A 10,175-nucleotide genomic window follows, 5' to 3' on the forward strand; every position below is an offset into this window, starting at 1 on the left:
CAGACAATCCAGTGATTAATATTATGAGCATCGGTCCACCCAGATTGGATTGATGACATGCATCAACCAAGTCAGCGAGCCTGACCACCCGATCCCGTTAGTCGCCTTTTACAAGCGTAGTCACCTTTGACGGCAAGCATGGGTTGCTGAAGACCTGTTCTCCCCCGGAATCTTCACGGGTCTGCAGGAAACGGAAGCTAAAAATGAAAGTATACCTACGATAGACCTTACCCCCATTCTCCAGGGGGAAATACGGGTCTTTCCCACATTTTAACCTAAACAGTTTAGCCACAACCGAAAAGATGTTACACCTAAACATTACAAAAATCATGTGACAAGAAAAGTCTTTAGCTTTCTGTTTGGGATCTAAACACATTTTTGCAGTGCATTTATATATAAAAACAAGAAACGTTCGGAAAGTAGCCTTTACAGACTGGAAGGTTTCATCTCCAGGTAACAAGGTCGTATCCAAACATCTGCACACAGAGAGGTGTCGTATCGGAGTTTTAGGACATTTAAAACAACAGTCAGTGTTTTTTCCACTGCGCATTACGTATGATGTTTTTTAAACTTTAAATACAGTTTTAATGTATAAATATACTGCCCCTACACAACTACAGGAAGAAGGGACGAGCCTCTGTGTGGGTCGGGTCTAAAACTAAACGCCCGGGATTTATGAATAGATATACGGTATTTAGCGGAATAAGCCGAGTGAACCCGAATGGTGGTGGTCACGTGTTATTCCGCCAGCTGTATATTACAGTGGTGTGCGGTGACAAAGGTACACTATGACACGTCCGGTTGTTATGTAACATCAAAGGCTGCACGTGACAATAGTGACGGTTATATCCGCTTGTACTGTTTCCCGGAATACAAACTATGTGTCAGCATTATCCAGGGGGACTTACACGGACGGGGAAAGAGAAGTGATGCATGTGATATTAAGCAGTACATTGTAAGAGGTGTGAAACGTGCGTGATATATAGATAACAATCCATTTTATGACATATATAACAACGTAATCTAATGCCTATAAATGCTAAATGATATTTTCAAAAGCTGTATCCGCCCATGAACTTGATACTGAATAGTGTCATTCGTGTAATAAAATGTGGTTGGGGCATCTTCCTCGCTATAACGCACGTCAGCCATTATTCTGTATCGTGTTACGTGGACAAGGTGAGGTGAGGTGAGGTGAAATAGGGTTTAACGTCAGGTGCACGATTTTTGCACTTATACAGCGACGTGCATGCACGTGTGTGTGTGTGTGTGTGTGTGTGTGTGTGTGTGGCTGCTTGTAGTAATCCGGACTTATTCCGATTTATAGTGCTAGCCCACGGAGATACCATGCCTAAGTTTAACATGAACACCCAACTCAGACACAGTATACTGACTCCGAATCGATCAGTCCTTGTGTTAGCCCATTAATGCCGAGCGTCAGACAGGGTCACAACAAGTACCATCTTTTAACGTCTTTTGGTATGACTCGGCCGGGGATCGAACCCCGGACCTTCCGCTCTCGTCACGTGGGCGAAGGTGTCAGCGTGTTGTAAGTGAGGTAACCAGCAGCCGAAGTAAGAATGTGTTGTTTGTCGCTGATCGGTCGTTGTTTGTTTATAAACAAAACATAAACCAAAAGAAAGTTTCAAAGTGAAGCCCAAAGCTATTCAGGGAGAAGTCGTTAACTACACAAAACATCCGAGCACGACAAGACGCTTGCCATTTACAAGGATGAATGTTGCCGGAACGCCCAAAGTGACACTGGTCGTGGAAGTTTACAGTTTGAAGGAATCCCACAAGTACTGTGTTCACAAGCCAAGGATCATAATCGGACCAGCCCCGCCACTAGCGGATCCTGGAAGATACCGTAAGCAGTGAACGGACCACGTCTGTAGATCCTGGCAGTTAGGGAACACCTGATATTTGTGCACAGGCGTTGGGTAAGCTTTGTGGTCAATGCGTTTGCTAGTCACAACATAGAAAGAGTTCGATTCCCTTCATGGTACTAGGTCTGTCTGGTGTGCCGCTCTGGAAATATCGATGAAAACTTATAAAACTTAACTCCCTGCCTTATTACTGTAAACTTTGTGTTTGCAATGTCCCAGAATAACGGCGGTACAAAGTGACGGTACCTGTCTGACAATCAGGAAACTGTCACAACGTCTCAATTAGACAGGTACTTGATACCGTCCATAGTCCAACTTGACAACCGTACACACCACAATGTCCCCGCTAGCAACAGCTGCAGATGTATGTCTCAATCACACCAGGAAGAGCGACGTCTGTCGTTATAGCTCTGACCCTGACGGTAGGGGAGGGGCTGTGGGGCACAAGACGGACTGAGCGTCCAGCGTTCACGGGGTGCGCCTGAAGGTACTGGCGACTTTTTCATGGGTCGCGTCATTAGGTTCGGCTGTCAACTGAAATTGAGATTGGCGAGGACAAGAAGCGTATAGGTGATATAGACGCGCTGTCAGTACAGACTGTGGCTGGTGCATTGTCAGTGTTACAGGTGTGTGGTATTGGTTTGTTAAAGAGTGAGTGAGTGAGTGAGTGAGTGAGTGAGTGGGTGGGTGGGTGGGTGGGTGAGTGAGTGAGTGAGTGAGTGAGTGGCTGGCTGGGTGAGTGAGTGGCTGAGTGAGTGGCGTGAGTGAGTGAGTGAGTGTATGGGTGGGTGGGTGGTTGAGTGAGTGAGTGAGTGTAGTTAAACGTCGCTTTGGACAGTAACTTAGATATACCACATCGTGTCAGCTTGGTGTGGGAGGAAAAACGATGTAGTCCTTTGATATTTACAATATGGGTAATACCTATGACTATGGTGATGACGTAGGATGATAGTCAAGTCTTGTTTCGAACCACAATCAGGTCCTTGCACTGATGACAGGCGGCACTGTACGTTGAGAACAGCGGCGCCTTAGAAAACGTTCAACCGGTCGCATTTAGGAAACAGTATGAAGCGTGACGAGTGGATGTTGGTTTACGCCGTATTCAGTGAAATCATGCATTATTCACATCGGTCTTACGATCCTGGACCAACAGAATCCTTACTTGATAACATGTTCAATGAAATGAGTGAATGCTGTTATGTATCGTGCGGCGTGACGAGTGAACGCTAAGACACCGCTAGGCTATCCTGCCTCGCCAGTAACGCAGCTAAAGTAATATATTTCAACACAGGGTGTTATATGAGTTAAGGGTCTATCAGATACACTTCCATTGCCACCTGCCGGCATCTGCACGGAAAAACACATTTACGAACACAACACTTTTTTTAAACTTCGGACAGATACGAACCTGCATTCTCGTCACCCATGACGGTTGTTAGACAAAATATACATATGTATGTACGTCACGTCCTACAGTTGGTTTCCTGACGGCCGGGAGAGACACGTTGTCATATCGTGTCAGTGAAATGGCTCCTCTGAAGCAAACCCAAACTAGACTACAAATCGGTACATTCACGGGACACCAACCTTTGTGCACTTGAGATCGACCTTCTATTAGTTGCAATAACACTATACGCATCGGGGATTCTGGATAGAGTAGGCCCCTATCAGGTGAGGTGAGGTGAGGTGAGGTGAGGTGAGGTGAGGTGAGGTGAGGTGAGGTGAGGTGAGATGGGGTTTAACGTTGCCTCCAAGATTATTGCACAAGGACGTATTGTACTAGTCCGGACTGATGTCCATTTACAGTGCTAGCTCACTGAGATACAATTAGAATGTATACCCAAATCAGACACAGTATACTGACCCCGAACCGACCAGCCCCTAAATGCCGAGCGCCAGACAGGGTAACAACAAGTACCATGTTTTAACGCCGTTGATATGACCCGGCCGAGGATCGAACCCCAGACCTTGCGCTCTCCGGGTGGACGTTGCACCACCAGCGACGGAGGCGGTCCGTAGCAACATGATGTGTTACAGGTGGGGCAAGATGACAGTGTTATTTTAATGGTGAAGCTGACAGGGTTCGTGGTCAGGCTCGGCGACCTGGTTGATTGTGTGCAATCGAACCCCGACGACATGGATCGTTGCTTACAATATCAATCACTGGTTTGTCGATACAGACAGCCGTTATATGGCTGGAATACTGCTGACAGCGTCCTTAAGCGAACGAATGAACGAACGAACGAACGAACTCAGTATGTCATCCGAATAAGAACTTTGAAACGCTTAACATGGACTGCGAAATGTAAAGTCGTTGTGGATGTTGCTTGGGCACCAACGTATCCGCCAACTTGATTGCTGAGCACAGCGAGTAGGGAGGATGAAGAGCTGATGCGGAGGAGAGGGCGTCAGTTACATGATAAAGTGGTCCTTTGTCTTACAGTGTCGGCCTGGAACTCCCAGTGAAGGGCTGGTCAGAGTTGAGCTGATGATAAATCAGCGTGGTACATTCGGCACCTTACTCTTGGTTCGATATGCTCAAAAATCCTGAAAAATCAGGTTTTGAGAGATTGCTCTTTCCGAACTACTATTGTACTATAAAGGTTGTATACATCCTCTCTGAATAGATATATATGTATACCGTGTAACATAGACAATACCAAGTACAAACGTGTGGGGATTCACCAAAGAATAATTCTGTACTAACAACTGAGAAGATCACCATCCATCAGTCCAGGACACAGGGAGACAACAAAATCCCAGTTTATGGATCTGTTAGTAGTAACTATAAAGTTGGGCGAAGACTTACGAGCTGCGATAAAGTACATCCTACCTCTCCCGAATAACTCTGTAGGTCACGAGTCTTGGCGGCTAATTCCGACTGGGGAGAGGATGAGGCTCCAAATGTTTGTAGATAAAACTACATTAAAACCGCAGTATTACGCCACAAAGGCTAGACATCAGAGCCAGTGTATAAATATAGTAGTAGTAGAAGTAGTTTTAGCAGTAGTAGCAGTAATAGTAGTTGTAGTAGTAGTAGCAGTAGCAGTATATAGCCACGCAGTAGTTGTAGCTGTAGCAGTAGCATCAGTTGTCGTAGTAGTAGTAGCAGTAGCAGTATATAGCTAAGCAGTAGTTGTAGTTGTAGCTGTAGCAATAGCAGTAGTTGTCGTAGTAGTAGTAGCAGTAGTTGTAGCAGTAGCAGCAGTTGTCGTAGTAGTAGTAGCAGTAGTTGTAGCAGTGGCAGGAGCTGTAGTAATAGCAGTAGTAGTAACAGTAGTAGTAGTAGTAGTAGTAGTAGTTGTAGCAGTGGCAGGAGCTGTAGTAGTAGCAGTAGTAGTAGCAGTAGTAGTAGTAGTAGTAGTAGTAGTAGTAGTAGTAGTAGTTCACGAAGACTCTCTAAACTGTGCCTTGCCGCGTCACACCCGGGTTCGATTCCCCGTGTGCAAGACCATAAATGTGTTGTGTCTCTTGTGATATGTCGGATGTGATGATAAACAAGCGCGTCACTCACTCACTCACTCACTCACTAACTCACTCACATTATTGCCCCTGATAACCGTTCCTACTTTTTTGAGTTAAGCAGCTTCGAAATTACAAATACTTTCACTTTCAACCTACAGACAGCTACACACTGAAGTAAACGTCCGCCGTCTACGGCGAGGTTACCGTGATGGGGCATCTTGACTTAGTTTATCGGGTTTATTTTCCTCTGAAAGAACTGAGCCATATGTAGGAGAAGGACAAGGCCTGGACAAGGTAACTGTACATAGATATGTTCTGATGACTGTACATTGTTTTCCTTGTGCTGACTGATAATAAATGTGTTACGTAAACCGTAAATGATCAGGTAAACAAGACTTGTGATAAAAAGATATGTGTATTGCAGGTCAGCTCAACTTGACATCCATGCACCATGAACACTCCATATACGCTTTTTTAGACCGGAAGCCGAACACACCGCATACACATTGTTAGACCGGAAGCCGAACACTCCACATACACTTTATTAGACCGGAAGCTGAACACTCCACATACACATTGTTAGATCAGAAGCCGTACACTCCACATACACATTATTAGACCGGAAGCCGTACACCCCACATACACATTATTAGACCGGAAGCCGAACACCCCACATACACATTGTTAGACCGGAAGCCGAACACCCCACATACACATTGTTAGACCGGAAGCCGAACACCCCACATACACATTGTTAGACCGGAAGCCGAGAACACTACGAACACGCTGTCAGATTAGAATATGGTAACTTCGGCTCAGGTTCATTTCGGGATAGACTGTGTATGTCTTTGGTTCAGTGAGGTATGAAGCGAAAACGCGATGGGCAAACTGTATGAATCCGCGTAGTAGGGTTTTCTTCCACATCCATTGACATACCGTGAGACATCGGACATTCTGATCAAACCCGCACACAGTTGTTAGACACGGGTTGGAAACGTCACGCTCAGAACAGGTGACCCCGTGAACATCCGGGTTACACGTGGTCTTCAGCAACCCATGCTTGTCGTAAGAGGCGACAAATGGGATCGGGTGTTCAGGCTTGCTGACTTGGTTGATGCATGTCATCGTATCCCAGTTGCGTGGATTGGTGCTCATGATATCAATCACTTTATTCTAGATTTTTACGGACTGTCCTCATAATGCTGGATTGTTGCTGATTGCGGTGTTAAACAACAAACACAATTATATGTGCTTGATTTTACAAGCTAAATATGGTCGTGAATAAATATATATATATATGTACAGGGAGACATGACGTTCAACTAACGTTCATCTGACAACGTCCAGGCTGATGACGTCATGACGTATTATTTGACGTGTGCTGTCTCAACGTGTGACGATGTCGCCGGGCTTGACGGCGTTATGTAAGTGTGATCATGTGATGTAAAACCAGTTATAACCTGTAAACAGCGTGGACTATATACACCCGGGGGAAGGGAAGTCTGTGGTCGACATTAAAGCCAACATGTGCGTGTTTCATTGAAGACCGGATTTCAAAGGCAGCAGAACCTGCACTGAAAGGACACATTGAAGGAATGCAGAAGTAGAGATGTTGACACTCCGGCATTTAATGACACTGTGTGGTGTTCAACAGGTCCCTGGGGCACGGGGGGCACGGGGGGCATGGGTGGCCCAGTCGTCTAAGGCGCCGCGATTTTCTGTGCAGAGTTGCGTCCCTTGGGCACGCCAGAAACCTATGATTGTGGGTTCAAATCCCGGTTCGCTCCGATTATGTTTCTAGGTTTGTCAGCACCATACCCGTGCTCGTGGCTTTCACAGAAGTGGTAAACGTCTGATACCTGCATCACTTTGGGCTTTCCTCCCATATTTAGCTGACACCCCGCGATATAACTGGAATACTGTTAAAAGCGGTGTTAAACCCAACTCACTCACTCACTAACTCACTCACTCACTCTAAAAGTCCGTTTTGTCATGGAAATACTTTACTATGTTTGTATCATCTTGATAAATTACCAAACTCGTCACTTTTCTCACATTAAAAAAAACATTTAGGAAAAATAGTTATTTTGTTTCTTTGCAATCTCAAAAAGCATCAAAGTAACTCTTGCATCGTTATATTATATCTGATAAGTCTTGAGTAAAGTTGACGAAGCTTGATATTTAGGTTGAAACACTGTCAACACTGACGTTTACTCACCCAGACATGATTGAAAAGTGTTTTGAAAATCTATTTTTAGATTAAATGAAACGACAGATTGCACTGGTTGACGAATGCATGGTCCTTTGATGTGACTGTGAGCAATATGATCAAAGTCTGGTGTGAATGGGGTCTTTAAACGTTGGCAAAAGTATTACCCTCACAACAAATATATTCTTCTGTCCGAATTTACTCCCGTGTGTTCACAACGTCATGTCATCATCCGTCAATGTGACACCAGTGCTGACCCCGATACTGCCTCCAGGGGTCGTATGATTACAGCAAGACACGGGGAACCTCTGTAGACACCACTACTCTGTTATTGAGGGGTCGGCGATATTCAAGCTACAACACAACATGGTCTGGTTGCTTCTACTCGTTCGGACTTCTGCTGGTTTCCTAGCGCACGCCGGCTGAGATACCCAGTGTCAGTTTAACTTGAACAACCCACAGTATACTGAATCCAAGCCGAAACTAATCCTTGGTCTAGCCCCCCAGACAGCCAATCAAATTAGAGCAATGGGTACCGTCCTCGAGTATGATATATTTCAGATTTAGACGAAACGCGTTGGTTATATTGTTATATTGAACGTTTCAAGTAGGAAATATTTAAATATTGAACTCCGTGGACATATCGTGCTAGGTAATGACATGTTACAAAGATTGCTCGTGCATACATTTTGTCATTAAGCCCCGTGTCCGAGCCTAAAGAAATCGAGGCGACAAAGGCCGAGATGAGATTTGACTTACATTACACAATCGCAAGAATAAATGGAAATAGTAAGTTTGATGCAAGTTTGTCAATTCTCAGAAACATGTTTGTAGATTGTGAGTATTACTTACGTTCTACTACATTATGTACGACTTGCTTGATACGTCTTCGTGGTGCTCTCTGACATGGTTGACATGGCCCCGCTGTCGATGCATGTGTCCCAGATTACTTTCTTTTTAATAACATTGCAGGAAATAGTTAATAACTTAAATCTGTTTATAAGATATGATAAATTGAAATAAAATACGAATGTTATGACTTTGTGACAAGCGATAGATTTATTAAATGAATGATATGACAGGTAGGTTTATGAAACTATATATTATTTTGACGTGGCGACAGGGTGGCCCATGTACCGGCCTGCGGTGTTGAAATAGTTAATAAGCGGAGTACCTTTAAGCCGGACCCTGTTTCACCAAGCGATGTCCGTGTTGTGATTTATTCACCACGTGTACAGCTTACAATAGACTGCAGGAGAGGAAGGACCTGCTAAACGTTAAAACTATCAGCCCGAGAACAAATCTGGCGGCCTCGGGCCTTCGGGCCGATGTCTATATCAGACATTGGCTATTAGTCATCAACTGGGAACTCCTGACAACTGCTATAACATCTTATGGAGACAAAAAGAATTTAACTTTAGATTAGAATAAATATTGGTAAATGCCGCAGTCTACCATATAACTATGTGTAACAGTGGTTAATAGCATGGTCAGCGATCTGGGCCGTCGGAATTCGGCGACCGTCAGCCAGGCCATGTCACACAACCAACCATGTCACAGTGACACACAACCAACCATGTCACAGTGACACACAACCAACCATATCACAGTGACACATAACCAGCCATGTCACAGTGACACATAACCAACCATGTCACAGTTACACACAACCAACCATGTCTCAGTGACACATAACCAACCGTGTCACAGTGACACACAACCAACCATGTCACAGTGACGCATAACCAGCCATGTCACAGTGACACACAACCAACCATGTCAGAGTGACACACAACCAACCATATCACAGTTACACACAACCAACCATATCACAGTAACACACAACCAACCATGTCACAGTGACACACAACCGACCATGTCACAGTGACACACAACCACACATATCACAGTGACACACAACCAACCATGTCACAGTCACACACAACCAACCGTGTCACAGTGACACACAACCAACCATGTCACAGTGACACACAACCAACCATGTCACAGTGACACATAACCAACCATGTCACAGTGACACGCTACCAACCATGTCACAGTGACACATAACCAACCATGTCACAGTGACACACAACCAACCATGTCACACTGACACACAACCAACCATGTCACAGTGACACACAACCAACCAGGTCACAGTGACACACAACCAACCATGTCACAGTGACACACAACCAGCCATGTCACAGTGACACATAACCAACCATGTCACAGTGACACACAACCAACCATGTCACAGTGACACACAACCAACCATATCACAGTAACACACAACCAACCATGTCAGAGTGACACACAACCAACCATGTCACAGTGACTCACAACCAACCATATCACAGTGACACACAACCAACCATGTCACAGTGACACACAACCAACCGTGTCACAGTGACACACAACCAACCATGTCACAGTGACACACAACCAACCATGTCACAGTGACACACAACCAACCATGTCACAGTCACACATAACCAACCATGTCACAGTGACACATAACCAACCATGTCTCAGTGACACATAACCAACCATGTCACAGTGACACACAACCAACCATGTCACAGTGACACCTAACCAACCATGTCTCAGTGACA

The sequence above is a fragment of the Haliotis cracherodii genome, unplaced genomic scaffold, assembly GCF_022045235.1.
Source record: "Haliotis cracherodii isolate W230 unplaced genomic scaffold, xgHalCrac1.p SCAF_37, whole genome shotgun sequence".
NCBI classification, from domain to species: Eukaryota; Metazoa; Mollusca; class Gastropoda; order Lepetellida; family Haliotidae; genus Haliotis; species Haliotis cracherodii.